The sequence below is a fragment of the Mixophyes fleayi genome, chromosome 3 (assembly GCF_038048845.1).
Source record: "Mixophyes fleayi isolate aMixFle1 chromosome 3, aMixFle1.hap1, whole genome shotgun sequence".
Classification (NCBI taxonomy): domain Eukaryota; kingdom Metazoa; phylum Chordata; class Amphibia; order Anura; family Limnodynastidae; genus Mixophyes; species Mixophyes fleayi.
The window spans coordinates 16,762,491-16,779,136 of record NC_134404.1 but is presented as its reverse complement, the minus strand read 5'-3'; the positions used below and the strand labels follow the sequence as shown (position 1 = coordinate 16,779,136).

At 39.9% G+C, this 16,646-nt stretch overlaps 1 long non-coding RNA gene across 1 annotated transcript in view; it reads right to left on the bottom strand.

Annotated features, from left to right (window-relative positions):
- LOC142143356 (uncharacterized) overlaps window positions 1-16,646 on the bottom strand; it is a 115,027-nt gene that overhangs the window by 88,071 nt on the left and 10,310 nt on the right. The window contains exon 2 of the long non-coding RNA XR_012689514.1: window positions 13,104-13,280. This is a non-coding gene — a long non-coding RNA (uncharacterized LOC142143356). The remainder of the gene's footprint in view (window positions 1-13,103; window positions 13,281-16,646) is intronic.

Genomic DNA, 16,646 nt, shown 5'->3' with positions numbered 1-16,646 from the left:
GAAGCTGAACCACTAGTCATGAACACGGGCCAGGGCCTAAGCCGTTCCTTGCCACTCCGTGTCGTAAATGGCATATTGGCAACTTTACGTTTCTCCTCAGATGATTTTAAGTTTCTCTTTTTGCTACTTTTTCTTAACTTGGGCTTTTTGGATTTTACATGCCCGGTACTACGAGATTGGGCATCGGGCTTGGAAGACGACGTTGATGGCATTTCATCGTCTATGTCATGACTAGTGGCAGCAGCTTCAGCATTAGGAGGAAGTGGGTCTTGATCTTTCCCTACTTTATCCTCCAAATTTTTGGTCTCCATTATATGTAGCACAAGATACTGCAGAATGTGTGAACTTGGTAATATTGCAGTACCAATGGACTTATACTGCTGGATTGGTTTTGCAAATTTGGTTATAATTATTATATATTTTTTTTTTTTTAAATTTTTTATTTTTTTTTACTTTTTTCTTATTTTTAAAAAACTTGGGAATAGTGGGGAAATAACTATGCCCTTAGAAGCACAGAGCACAGGACATAGCACCACTGGACTGAACAGGACACGGCACAGGACCCAGCAGCACTACGGAACTCAGCAGGACAGAGCACAGGACACAGCACCACTGGACTGATACTGCAGAATGTGTGAACTTGGTAATATTGCAGTACCAATGGACTTATAATGCTGGATTGGTTTTGCAAATTTGGTTATAATTATTATATTTTTTTTTTTTTTTAAATTTTTTATTTTTTTTTACTTTTTTTTTATTTTTTAAAAACTTGGGAATAATGGGGAAATAACTATGCCCTTAGAAGCACAGAGCACAGGACACAGCACCACTGGACTGAACAGGACACGGCACAGGACCCAGCAGCACTACGGAACTCAGCAGGACAGAGCACAGGACACAGCACCACTGGACTGATACTGCAGAATGTGTAAACTTTGTAATATTGCAGTACCACTGGACTTTTACTGCTGAATGTGTGAACTTGGTAATATTGCAGTACCAATGGGCTTATACTGCAGGATTGGTTGTGCAAATTTTGTGGTAATTAAAAAATATTAAAGTAGTTTTTGGTATTTTTTAAAAAAACTTTTTTTTATTTTTTTAAACACAGGGGAATATTGGGGAAATAACTATGCCCTTAGAAGCACAGAGCACAGGACACAGCACCACTGGACTGAACAGGACACAGCACAGGACCCAGCAGCACCACTGACCTCAGAAGGACAGAGCACAGCACACAGCACCACTGGACTGATACTGCAGAACACAGCACAGCACAGCACAGCACAGCACAGCACAGCACAGCACTAAACAGCACAGCACTAAACAGCACAGAACTAAACAGCACAGAACTAAACAGCACAGAACTAAACAGCACAGAACTAAACAGCACAGAACTAAACAGCACAGAACTAAACAGCACAGAACTAAACAGCACAGAGGACCACCTAACACACCCTCCCTCTACCCTGATCAATGCCCGAGTGAAGATGGCGGCGACTAGCGGGGAATTTATAGGATCCGAGTATCGCGAGATCCGACAACGGGATTATGAGTCAGAGCCTCAGTTTCACTTTTGAATTTGGCGCCAATACCCGGATCTGTCTCGGATCCGACTCGGATCCGCAACGTTCGGGTGGGCTCGGATTTCAGAAATCCGAGTGCGCTCATCCCTAATATTTACAGGTATGAAAAGATGTAGCCAGAGGAAAAGACATATATACCCTGCCTCTGATGAAATGGCTAAGGTGCCGAGAAACGCGTCAGCCTATTTTCCAATTCAGTTAGTGAGGATCGGAGCTTCTAATTCTTAACCCCGGGGTTGACAAGCTATCAGCAGCAACTCATGGAAACTTCTCTGTACCGCTGCCTGAGGGTTGGATATTCAAGACGGAATTCACATATTGGAGGAACTGCTAAGTACCATCTGCATTGTTTGGCGATTGCTTCTCTTAGACTGTGTTTTTTTCTTGACATCAGTATTATATGCACACGCAGCTGTGCTCACTAGAGTATCCTAACCTCAGTGTGTGAGTTGTTTATTACGCTCATTAGCGAACTTTACCCTCTTTGAATCCATTTATATATTTTCAGTAGAGACTTTCTATTGTGCTTTATTCACTTTTTGGAGCTGGACGGAGATATTGTGAACTATATTTATATTGCTATTTACCATCCTTACCTACCAGTTGTTTTATCTATTTATTTATTATTTTTCTGTTATGCATATTTTTATATTTATTGTTTCAATGTGGATAATGTTAAGTGAAGCCATTTTAGCTGAGGGCACTTAAAATGCATGGATTATGTTTTTCAGGTCCTTACCCATTAGGGGTTAAAGTTGTTTTAGTCCCAGCCAATAGTATCCATGGGGAGTGGTTTCAGTCACCTCATTAGAAACTCCCATGGGCTTCTAGATCTTTCCTTCCCGCGATTTCACGGATGCCTCCCTCCCGCCCAGCTAGTTATTGTTTGATTTTAACAATCTTTTTTACAGAGGAGGCGCAGTTGGTGGGAGAGCAGTGCAGTCAACGACTAGTCACAACGGTGGTTAGGATATTTGGCCGCACGTCACTGCCCCTTTCAAGTAACATTACTCTTGATCCTTCTGAGTGGAGGATCCCTTGGCGTGCTTTGCGTGGCCGTCAATGTTGAGTACAGAAGGGAGCAGTCATGCTGACGCCTGTTTAACATCGGCCAATGGTAAGGGAGTATTCCTTGGTTAGTTTGAATGCCATTTGGCATTGCAGTATTTGGTTAGATGATTAGTTGTTTAGTTGGCTGCAGTTTGCTCTCGCCACCACCAGGTGACTTTCATTTAATTGGTTTATGATTAATAAAAACTGCGACATTTTGCCAAAGTAGCTATACGTGTCTGTGTCTTTATTTCATTAGATTAAGTAACACTTTTAAAGTACGAAGGTTGGTAAGGTGCGTGAAGGAAAAGGACATTAGCCATATGCGTTTTATATATTAAATATTATGTTTTAATTTTAAACTGTTGGTTTGCAGTTTTGCGCTCTCAAACCTTTCTTTCCTTTGTAAGACATATATACACCTGAGAAATCCGTATTGTTTGCAGCAGGTCAGGGACAGGTGTAAATAACAGATGATTCTCGACTCCGACACTAGTGGACTCTCTTGTAATTAGCTGCTCGCGATAGCGAAGTTGGAGTTATGGCGGAAATGTCTAATGATTTTGGGCAAGGCATCGAGAATTATTTTCCGGCGCCAATCAATAGTTAGGAAGACAAATGATCTTCAATACATCAAATAATGAATAGCATAATCAAATGTACACATCAAAGTCAGCAGGAAGAAGTCTTATTGAAGATATGAATCCTCCCAGAAATGATCCTGTCATCAGCAATAAAGCTTCTTTAATAAAATACTCCTTTTATCATAAATGGAAGTCAATGTCTCTATAGACACAATAAATGAACCTGAAACTCTCCGTGTGGATCTCACACCACAATAGTATAGAGGTTCCGTGGTAACCTCTCATATGACTGTCAGGAGCTGCCCAGATCGTGCCAGATCACATTCACAAAAGGACGGCATAGATTTCAACAGGTCTTCTCACAGGTCTATTGGTTGGTTATCAAATCAGGTAGTGCCAGAATCGGTCAGCACGGCCACCCACAGTTCATATATAATAAAATGAAAATTCACATAGTGTAATACTGTATCAAACATTAAAACTTTTATTGACACTGAGATAAAATATTTACGACTAGCATCCTTAGTTAAACAACATAATGCCCGTGCCAGATGTAGAATAAAAGTAAGCCTTGTATGGTCCATCAATGCTTGTACCCGGGATGAAGCAGAGAAAGGCACGAGTTCCAGTATGTGGTTCAATGAATAACAGGTGCAGTCAGATCTCCACTCTCACACCGACGCGTTTCAGCTCACCTGGAGCCTTTCTCAAGGTGAATTGGTGGAGACCAGAGCAATCTTAGGTGTTTTATACTCTCACAAAGTGTTAATTAGTCCATATGTGTGAAAGTAATTAACTAGTCCACATAACTATTAAAACATCCATAATTCAATTACTCAATAAGTAGTTAAAATCATTATTAAAATACATACATCAAATAGATAAAAATGAATAAAAACATAAATAAACTCGTTTATCAATATAACAAATAAAATTTAAATAAATAACTCAAAGATCCCCAGTGGTCGCCCATCCACACACAGACCCAAACAACCATTGCTTAGCTTCTCTGATCAATCTCAGTGTGGCTCTAATACACTGTTCGAGCTATGATAAACTAATCATCTGTAAGAAACCACTTCAGCTCAAAATCCTGATTTAATCCTTCTGGAGAGAGTGTATCTAAATCATGGATCTATTTCATTTCACATTTGGCTAAAGCTATCATAGAATTTCTTTGTCTCCAGTTATTGTCAACCTTATCGATAGCTAAAAAATTCTTCAACCCACTGCCAGCACAATTATGATGATGTTTGAAATGGGCAGAAACTGAATGATTTTCATACCCCTTTTTGATATCCCGCAAATGTTTTGACAGTCTAACTTTTAATTAAGATGTACGTCCCACATAAAAAAGACCACATTTGCACACCAGAAGATATACTGCGTTTGAGGAGTTACAACACAAAAAGGTTTTGATGGAATATTCGCGACCTCTAACTTCAAAACTAGAGATTTTATTTTTTTGTTCTGAAAAGGTCATTCTACAGCCTGTACACATACCACATCTAAAAAAACCTTTTGAAACAACTCCCGATCTCTTAGTTTCTGTAAGGGCACATCTTACCAGATTGTCTCTTAAATTAGGGGCCCGTCTATAAACAAACTCAGGTTTATCTGAAATGATATCACTAAGAGAAGGATCTTTTTTTCAATATGTTCCAATATTTTGATACCACAGTTTCAATCATTTTATATTGAGAATTAAACTTGGTAATAAAAGCTATCTTGTTATTCTGTGGTCTTTTATCAGGACGGGAGTCGAGAATCTGATCTCTTTATTTGCTGCTGACCTGTTCTATGGCTATATTTAACAGCTTTTCTTTGTACCCTTTACTAAGAAATTGATTCTTCATTACGCATGTTTGTTCCTTAAATATGCCTGGATCTGAACAGTTCCTTTGAGCCTTAGGAACTGTCCCTTCGGGACATTTTCCAGCCACTTATTATGATGACCACTATTCGCCAAAATGTATGAAGTGGAGTCAGTCGGTTTCCTGTATGTTTTCTTACAGATGTTTTGATTGGCTATATATATATATATATATATATATATATATATATATATATATATATATATATACATATATATATATATATACTCAGATCTAAAAAAATCACTGTATTTGTACTGATTTCAAATGTGAAATCAACATTGATGTCATTTCGGTTGAGTTGTTCACAGAATACATTGAGACTCGATCGATCTCCCTTCCAAATTGAAAGAACATCATCTATATACCTCATCCATGACACCAGGCTCACTCCATGCTTGTCACCATCCCATATGATGAATTTCTCCCAAAACGCCAAGAATAGATTAGCGTAGCTTGGAGCGAACCTGGTGCCCATGGCTGTCCCATTCAGCAGAATATAGTAATTGTCTTCAAAATAAAAATAGTTATTATTTAAGATACAACTAATACCCTCTATTATAAGATCTCTCTTTAGGGGATAGATGTTCTCTTTATCCAAAAAACATCTGATGGCTTTTAGGCCATCTTTATGTACAATACAACTGTATAAAGATTTAATATCAGCGGTAACCAAAAGCCATCCATCCTGCCATTGGATCTCTCTAAGTTTCCTCAACACATCACCTGTGTCCTTCAAATAAGAACGAGTCTTCACAACAATAGGTTGTAAAAAATGATCAACCCATAGGGATAGATTAGATGTTAAGGACTTGGTGCCTGCCACAATAGGGCGTCCTGGTGGATTTTGGACGTCCTTATGGATTTTGGGCAGTATATACAATACTGGAGTATCAGGGTATACCACTGTCAAGAACTCAATTACATTAGTATCTAAAACTCCATTTTCCTTATATTTATCAAACAATGCTAATAATCAAGATCTTTCAGTAGGGTCAGTCCTAAGAACAGTATAGGTTTCCTTGTCTTCCAATTGTGTTAAAACCTCTCCTACATACTTCTCCCTGTCCATTAGAACTATACCCCCTCCCTTGTCTGCAGGCTTGATAACGAGGGAGGAGTCATTCTTTAAAGATTTGAGGGCATTTCTTTCTTTTTTTGTAAGATTTGATCTGGTATTGTTTTTTGAGATTTTAAATCTTTTTGCACCATTTTCCCAAAGCATTCAATATAGCACCCCCTATTGTGTACTGGGTTAAAAAACTATTTTTTTCTTAAAAGTTTCTTTATTCGGGGAATTTTCTTCTGAATCTTTTCTTGATATAGATGCATCTGATTTGTCTCGAAATAATTTTTTAAGGGAAATCTTTCTCAAAAATTTTTGAACATCAATATATACCTGAAATTGGTCTATCTTTTAATTGGGGAAGAGCTTTAAACCCTATTAATTGTGCTGGCAGTGGTTTAAACAATTTTTTAGCTACCGATAAGGTTGACAACAACTGGAGACTAAGAAATTCTATGATAGCTTTAGCCAAATGTGAAATGAAATAGATCCATGATTTAGATACACTCTCTCCAGGAGGATTAAATCAGGATTTTGAGCTGAAGTGGTTTCTTACAGAAGATTAGTTTATCATAGCTCGAACAGTGTATTAGAGCCACACTGAGATTGATCAGAGAAGCTAAGCAATGGTTGTTTGGGTCTGTGTGTGGATGGGCGACCACTGAGGATCTTTGAGTTATTTATTTAAATTGTATTTGTTATATTAATAAACGAGTTTATGTTTTTTATTAATTTTTATCTATCTGATGTATGTATTTTAATGATTTTAACTACTTATTGAGTAATTGAATTATGGATGTTTTAATAGTTATGTGGACTAGTTAATTACTTTCACACATATGGATTAATTAACACTTTGTGAGAGTATAAAACACCTAAGATTGCTCTGGTCTCCACCAATTCACCTTGAGAAAGGCTGCAGGTGAGCTGAAACGCGTCGGTGTGAGAGTGGAGATCTGACTGCACCTGTTATTCATTGAACCACATACTGGAACTCGTGCCTTTCTCTGCTTCATCCCGGGTACAAGCATTGATGGACCATACAAGGCTTACTTTTATTCTACATCTGGTACGGGCATTATGTTTTTTAACTAAGGATGCTAGTCGTAAATATTTTATCTCAGTGTCAATAAAAGTTTTAATGTTTGATACAGTATTACACTATGTGAATTTTCATTTTCTTATATATGAACCGTGGGTGGTCGTGCTGACCGATTCTGGCACTACCTGATTTGATAACCAACCAATAGACCTGTGAGAAGACCTGTTGAAATCTATGCCGTCCTTTTGTGAATGTGATCTGGCACGATCTGGGCAGCTCCTGACAGTCATATGAGAGGTTACCACGGAACCTCTATACTATTGTGGTGTGAGATCCACACGGAGAGTTTCAGGTTCATTTATTGTGTCTATAGAGACATTGACTTACATTTATGATAAAAGGAGTATTTTACTAAAGAAGTTTTATTGCTGATCTTGATGACAGGATCATCTCTGGGAGGATTCATATCTTCAATAAGACTTCTTCTTGCTGACTTTGATGTGTACATTTCATTATGCTATTCATTATTTGATGTATTGAAGATCATTTGTCTTCCTAACTATTGATTGGCGCCTGTCAGTTTATCTATTATTTTTGTGATGTTATATACTTATAGGTTACGGGTGTGACCTTATTGATTTAGCTACAAGCTGCCTTTCTGAGCGCCTGTTTGACTTCAAGTGGCATTTTATTTGTTTGTATCGAGAATTATCTTGTTGGAAAAGATGCCAGTGGAAAGGCGAGCCCCAGGCGGAGGATGAACATCCACCCCTACACGCCAGTGACAACTGGGTGTCAGCAACCAAACTTTTTCATCTCCGGGCCTCTGAGGGTGAGTAGCCAAGACCATCCTGAGGGGGAGTTAGTCCTGGGGGAGGAGGATAAATCTAGACTGCAAAAAGCCCAGTTACTAGATCCACATCTAGAAGGGATGCGGGCACTAGCAGATATGTCATATAAAACTGGGGTGGTAGATGAATGTGCTTGGTTGGATGGGTTACTGTATACGGCATCCAGTCCAAATCATAAGTACAGGCTGTTAGTCCTCCCTGAATTTCAGGATCAGTTCATTGCTCAGGCCAATGGAGAAGTGAGTACTGATCACAGAGGAAAAAGGAGAACACAAGCCAGGCTCAAGCAGCAGTTTCTGTGGTTAGGTTTAGCGAGGGATATAGACTGCTACATAGCCAACTGTGCAGACTGCAAGAATATGCTAGGACAGGGCTGCAACAATAACAGACACTGGAGGGGAGAAGGCAGCATAGAAAGGAGGACATTTGTGATGTTACTCTCAGTAGTCCCTGTAGGAGATAGTGTGCAGCAGGATTCCTGCAAGAAGCCAGTACATAAGCAGACACAGACTGTGGAAATGGGTAACCCCAGGGCAGAATGGAACTGGGGGAGGTGAAGGCCTATATAGACAGGACCCCAGACAACCAGGGAAAGGCAGTCAGTAGGGCTCTCAGGCAGTAGGGCTCAGATTAGCTATTGGAGCAGGAGACCGAGACTTCCCGCAGAGGCTCTGGGAATTGACCGATGCTGGCGGCTGCAAGAATATAACAAAGGGCAACAAGAAAACGCTGGAGGCTGTGCATAGCCCAGCAGGAAATTGGTTCACCTCGTGGGGGATCCCATAAAACCTGCACAAGTGGCTGCAGAAGAGACTGGAGCACAAATTTAAAAAGTGGGGGAGGAATGTGAGGAAACAGGGTGCTACTGGACTGAGAACATTTTATTCTTCACCCGTTTCACACAGATTAATGTACTTTTTAATCCTTGGCCCAGTCTAAGTATATACACCAGAGCATCGGTGTATTATTATTTCATGTTATTAGGTACATTTTGCCCTTGCTATTATCTAGTGTATGTATTAAAAATATAAAGAATATTATTATTATTATCGTAGATTTGTAAGGCGTCACAATGCTACGCAGCGCCGTACAGTAGGGAAAATAGGACAAACATAAGCAAGGACATACAAGGTAGACAAAATAAATGCAGACATGAAAACAAAGGATAAGAGGTTAACTGCCATCCCAGCTAAGGGTGGTATCCTCACACTTATTATTAACATTTATTTATATAGTGCCAGCAAAATCCGTAGCGCTTTACACTGGGAAGAAACACTGGGAAACAACAGACAGACAAAGCGGTAAGATGGTGCTGCTCACAATCTTACAATCTATAGGGAAACAAGAGTTTGAGGCTAAGAGCCACTTACTGCATTTCGGTGCCACCAGATGGCAATCGGAACAAATGTAAGTTTGAGTGAACTGTGTAGTGTGCTGGGAATTGGGTAGAGTATTCTAGGGAGGTATAAAAGATGGCTCAAAAATTTGGTAAGCTTCCCTAAAGAGAAGAGTAGGGAATGCTTGTAGGTTTGGAGGCTGGGGGAAAGTCTTGTTGTATGTGGGAGGAAATTCCAGGCAGTGGGTGCAGCCTGAAAAAAACATTGTTGAATTTCATCTGAAAACAGTGGTATCCCCTTGATGTTTAGGCCCTGTGATAAGATGGATCTCCTATGCCACCCTGTTGTGGTGCTGGAGACCTTTCTTTATTATTATTATTATTATTATTATTATTAATTTTTATTTATAAGGTGCCACAAGGTGTCCGCAGCGCCGTACAGAGACAAACAAATTATAATACAATGGGAGACAGCACAGTACAGTAAACAGTAAGCACAGTAACTCAGTAAGCTCAATGCACAGCTAGAGAGGGCGGGGAAGGGGGAGGAAGGATCCGCAAATGACGGGGCCCAAGAAGGAGGGCGCGGAAGACAGGGAGACCCCCAGGGGGGAAGAGGGAGCTAGAGTTGACGTGGGGTGGAGGACCCTCGAGGAGGAGGCAAAGTAGCTGGAGAGCAGAGTTAGAAGTGGTGGAAACAGGAGGAGAGATGGCCCTGCTCAGAGGAGCGTACAATCTAAGGTATTTAGATTTATTTATCTATTATCTATTTATTTATTTATTTATTTATTATTAATTTATCTAAATTGTGTCTCTCTAAATGCAGTAGGAAAGGCTTCTGCTGCCACCACTAGGCTCTTTCACCGGCACCTAGAACCGCTTCCTTCTGGGTAACTGTTGTTGCTAGTGCACCAACTTCCTGGGCTCCTGAGTTGGTACCCCTGACTTTTTCTTTCAGATCAGGGTTGCTGTGAATGTTTCCCCCTGGCCTATCTCACTGGCCAGAGCTGCAAGGTAGCGGACAGTGCGTTGGTACTGGATGCTGGGTCTAATCCTCAGAACAGCCGGATAATGAATTAGATTGGCCTGATCTGTAGGTAGGTCACAGGAATTACAGCAGGTAAGTAGGCACCAGAGCAGGGTCTTGAAGCAGTGATGTTTTATTAGCTCAAGTAGTCCTTAGAAGGACAGTTATACGTTAGTTTGTGGTACTAGCAATCCAGAAGTTACAGATGAAATGATACATAACATGGTCAAATAGTGCTCTTTTTATACAGTTTCTGACTCATATTTTGACAGGGAGTAAATCAGACCCTTTTGCAATTTATACTTAACAAAATTTACATCAATCTGTGACTTTCCAAATCACTTGCTCTTTACATTATTCATATAGTGTGTCTATCTTTTTAACAAGACAGGATAACAGGTAACAACTCCCTGCTCTGTATTCTGGCTAAAAAAGTGTTGGTCACTAAGTGGAAAAGAATTAATTAGCATGGGCTTCTTTCTTCAGACAGTTGCAGAAGCAACTTTCTTCCAAAATCTCATAATAAATAAATACATGACCAATATGAAAATAAATGTATTTACACTCCCAGCGCTAAATATTTACGGCGCTGCATGATGGTTACTACCGGGGCTACAGCGCCCATACATTAAATATATACATTTAAATCAATAAACATTCACTTTAACACATTTTTATATCCCCTATCACTGGGGTTTAACCCTTCTGGCAATGGGTATTAACCCTCCCGGCGCCGGAGCACGTTTCAAGATGGACTCGAAACAAAACCAAATCTATCCCCCTGTCCAAAATAGACCCAGCACGAAAACTGCCTGACCACCTCAGGTGTACAATCAGCATATACCCCAGCAGCGAAAGCCTTGCAATTCTAAATGGAAATAAAGTCATTCATGCACAAAACGGTTTCTTCAAATTACAACAATTTTATTAGTTAGATTTGTATCATTCTTTTTCATTATTTTTTTTCAGACTTGTTTTAGACAAATATTTTTCTATCATCTCAAAAATGAAATCCCCGATGGCCCCTACTTATTTTCCGTGGAATGCAGACGTTGCCGGAGTCCCAAAAGAGAGGAAGCAATGTCGTCCCTAGGACAGGGGACGCGCTGTGATTGGAGGAGACTGTAAGATGAGCGACCTCTGTCTATTCTCTCACAGTCTCTCCCTGACAAGTCCTGACTGATGACCATTAACACAGATGTTCACCGCTCCCTTATGTAGCATAGTGACCTTTCCACAGCTGTCCACCAACGACACGTAATTCCTGCACTTATCCCTTGTCCGTCATCAGCTGAAAGCGCGTTTCTCAGGATTTCTTTTAAAATGTCCCTTTTGATTGTATAGTGATTCTTAGATGTTTTAGAGTAATTACATTTAAGAAGTGGTGAAAGCAAATGGGTTTAATTATTTGCTAAATGGGGGGGTTGGTTATATTATATAACACACTACTGTAACCACCTACTTGCCAATGATTTTCTTACACAGGCTGAAAACATAAAAAAAATCCCTATATATTTATATGTCTCTATATTTGTATACAGATTAGTTTCATCATATTTCATGGCACAAGTGTGTGTGTCCTTGATGAGGGCATATTTATAAATCCGACTGAGATATGTGCGACATTATTGTGATAATATATAAATATATTAGCTTCCTATCTGAAATCTCCCTCTACCTCCTCTTCCTCCACCTCCCATTTTCCACTGTCCAATATTTGTCACGTCCCCTTACTCTGCCTCCCCAACCTATAGTGTACAATGCAGCAAAAAGATTTTTTTTGTTTATATGTAGTGTGATACTGACACCTGGCAGATGACAGACACAAACAGCTTCTTGCTTGGAAAAACTATGGTTTTTATTGTTCACATCCCAAATAACACAGGATGACACCAGGGGAGCCTCGCTCTAGCTAGACACAGTTCACCTGCCTAGTCACTGGGCAGCTAGCTGGCATCGGTTGTCCTGTCCACAGGAACAGACAGTCTTTTTATAATCCACCCAAGCACTACAAACCAATCAAAGAAAGCAACAATCCAATTACACCCATGTTTTGCAATTATGAGTTTTGTGTGCTGCATGAGAGACCATAAGGGAATTTAACCCTGTGTACCGCCTGTTCCTGCAGACTCCTTGGACTTTCACCTATCCCTACACAGGAGCGGCGTGGCAAATAAATCACAATAACTTCAAAGACATTGCAGAACAAGCTCATATATACAGACTGGGCCTGAGGCTGCCAACTGGGCATAGTTTATGCTACAAAAAAGGTGCAGGCAAAAATAGTGTTTCCACGCCCATATGTCAAGGCCTAAGGTCTGTGCGTTTTAGCGTAAACGTGTGCATGATGTTATTTTGTTAATGTAGTTTTAAAAAAAGCAAACAAACAGCGTATTCGCTTCCTAAGAAGTGTTCCCAGCGCAAATGCACATAGACTAGGTTGATAGCGGCAGTATAGAGGGGACAAACAAGGTGTATTCCCCCAGAAAAGCCGTTGCAAGAAATAATATTCTGTCCAAAAATGAAAAGTAAAGTTTATGTCATGGTATGGAAAGCATTACCTATGTATAAAATGTTCCTTTATATGACAGAACCATAAATCTCAAATCTAACTTTCCACGGTTACGCCGTTCTATAAACGATGTTGCCTAATAAACAGCATTGGACATTAGATCATTGATTCTTACCCTCCCGTCAGTTCCTGGTGTCTATTTATATCCGAGCTCCATGTACACAGAGGCCACGGTTCACCGCAGTGTTTACATCCTCAGGAAAAGCCCAGCACCCGGCACAAGTGAATCATTACCGAGCCCAGCTGAGAAACAGGAGAGGAAAACAGAGGAACCAGGTTTCACTCTCTGGAACTGCCAACAGAAAGAAAATGAGGAATAAATTAAGAAGAAAAAAAAAGTTATATTTCACTTTCAGATGAAGAACATGCCGTACATCAAACACAGGCTCCAAGAAGAATAACATGGACAATTATTCAAATAAAACATTCAATTAACCATCTCTGTATTACTGTTTACCAGTGTGTGGGCCAGATAGCATCTCAATGTGCTTCATTGATCAAAGGACAAAGAGACCTATTGAGTTTCTGCTGGCAATAAACAAATATGAGAATCCTATTCACCAAGTATCCCAACCTATTCTGAGGGGGGTATTCAATTGTTTCTTTTAACGCGCTAAAACAAAAAAAACGAGCGCTCTAAAAATATTACCGTTAATACGGTAATTACTCGCTAAATTTCATCTCGCAGCTCCCTGAGCAGCGAGCTGAAATTCAGCCCGCTGGCAGCGAGTAAGTACCGTATTAACTGTTTACGCGCGCAAAATTACCGTATAATATGAAGTTTTTTTCGAGCGCTCGTTTTTTTTTGTTTTAGTGCGTTAAAAGAAACAATTGAATACCCCCCTATTGATGACATCTCAGGATGGTGTTAACAGAAATAGAGACTGAAAAGAATCAAAATAAGTGATGATAAAAATAACTGACATTTTTCAGCAGTGACGATCACAATGATTAATGGGGCCCTAGGGTGAAAGGGCCACTAACCAAACGCCCATTACAAAAGTGTCAGTGCTGGCAGCAAAACATTACTATGGGGTCAAAATTCTGGTTTTATGAACTGCCCCCGTGGCAAATTAATTCTGCCCCTACTTCATGGTGGAAAGAATTAAAAAGTCACTTCAAACTCCAGCCTCCAATCACTTTAGGACCACGCCCTTAATTACTTTAACGTTGTCACTTTTCTTCTAAAATTCTGGTATAGAATCATTTATGTCCTAAGTGAATCAGAAGAGTGATTATAACATGTTTTTCCTGAAATGGCAGGTGCAAAAAGCCTCCTATTGAAACTATAAGCCGACTGTGTTCCAAATATATCTTCTCCACCTTATGAATCCCGTTTAAGTAATCATGTCCTGCAAAATTTAATTTTGGATATGGATGTAACAGGTTGCAGGCATGTGCTTAGCCAGCACTTGGCACCGGTAAGGAACCTATCCGCCCAGCTCCGTATATGACAACATGATACATTGCACCTCCTCCACCACAAGTGCGTTTCCACATGAAAGATAAATACGTATTGTATAAAACCTGACATATTATCACAAAACAGATGCAAATGGCGACTGCTTTCCACTTTTGTACATGATCCTTTGAGAATGAAGCAAGGACAGCACAGTGGCCTAGTGGTTAGCACTTCTGCCTCACAGCACTGGGGTCATGAGTTCAATTCCCAACTATGGCCTTATCTGTGTGGAGTTTGTATGTTCTCCCTGTGTCTGCGTGGGTTTCCTCCAGGTGCTCCGGTTTCCTCCCACACTCCACAAACATACTAGTAGGTTAATTGGCTGCTATTAAAATTGACCCTAGTCTCTCTCGGTCTGTGTATGTGTGTATGTTAGGGAGTTTAGACTGTAAGCTACAATGGGGCAGGGACTGATGTGAGTGAGTTCTCTGTACAGCGCTGTGGAATTAGTGGCGCTATATAAGTAACTGATGATGATAAAGGACATAAAATCTATATATTAGGAGTCTACTAGAAGCAGCCAATCAGATTCTAGTTATAATGTTCTACAATGTACTAGATAGATGACAGCTAGAATCTGATTGGTTTTCTTTTTTAGAAGGTTTCATAATTCTATCTTTAAGGTCAAATTCTGTCAGAGAGACGCTGAACAAGTATTTCACCAAACATATTACAGAACTTCGCTCAACTCTCTTTTACTGTACCGTGAAAACATTTTCATCCCTCCTCCCTTTTTATTGCATTTAAGAATCTCACTGTGTTGAAGTTTTATTTTTTAGAATGAGAATCTTTACTTGTTCCATACATTCATCTTCACATATAAATATTCACCGCCCTTGGTCAAAATGTAGTTGTATCTCCTATGGCAGCTATTACAACCTCAGTTATTTGTAAGAGTATCTATGAAAGCTTTTTAACAACGATTTTGGAGCAATATTATTATCCTCCTTAAAACAAATTCCTAAAGCTGGCTCAGGTTAGTTGGGGAGCAGTAATGAACAGTAAGTTTGAGTTCTTGCCACAGATTTTCATAGGATTGAGGTCAGGAAAATGACTGGGCCGGGCCACTTAATTGCATCTACTTTCTTCTTGGTAAGACACCTCAGTGTTGCTCGTGAACTGAGCTTTGCATCACTGTCCTGTTGACAAACAAACTTCCTCCCAAGTTTGAGCTCTTTTCCGATGGATTTCCAGCCCCTGCTGCTGAAACAGATGTTGATAACATGATCTTACCACCACCATATATCATGTTGGGGATAGTGTTAGCTGGCTGTACCATACATACTGCATTCAGGTCAAAAAGCTCTACTCTCTCTGTTCTATCTTCTAGATGGTGTTTTGCAAATGCTTTGTGGGCAAGGAAATTGCTTTTTTGGCAGCCTTTGTTGATTATCTTCCACCGAAGCCCAATATCACAGTTGGCCTCACAGTAGCTGCTGTGATAAATGTTCTTTCTGGCCTGCATCTAGCTTTAGCAGGGGGTAGGGGGATCTAGGTAGGATGGTCGTAATTTCATACTCATCCAAAGCTCCAAGGGGTATTCAATCCCTTCACAATGTACCCATCCCCAGACTTGTGCCACTCTATAGCCATATTTCAGACTTGTTTCGCATAATCCTCTTTATTTGTCATCTCTTCTTTTCATACAGTCTCTGCCATGCTGTAATACTTGACAGACAGATTTTCATTTAGAACACATTTGACAAGAGGTCAGCAACTAGGATCTCACACAGGCGAAGTCAACGAACAAATGATGTGATGTTAGAGATAATGTATTTTACTAGGGATGTGCACCGGCGACTTTTGGTGTCTCGTGTTTTGTGTTTTGGATTCGGATTTCCGCGATGTTTTGGGTTCGGATTTGTTTCGCAAAACACCTGCCGAAAGGTTTTGGTTCGGATTTAAGGTTTTGGATTCGGATTTTTTTTGAAAAAAGCATAAAAAGTTCAAAAATCAAGCTTTTGGGCTTATTTTCACTCCTACGCTATTATTAACCTCAATAACATTCAATAACAAGCATTTCCACTAATTTACCGTGTATTCTGAACACCTCACAATATAGTTATTAGTCCAAAACGTTGCAACGAGGTATCTTTCTGGACTGCGTAGTGGAGTGGTCCCCACAATATAATAAGAAAACCATCAACTGGTCTTAATCGCACCAAAAAATGTACCTGGACTGTGTAGAGGAGTCAC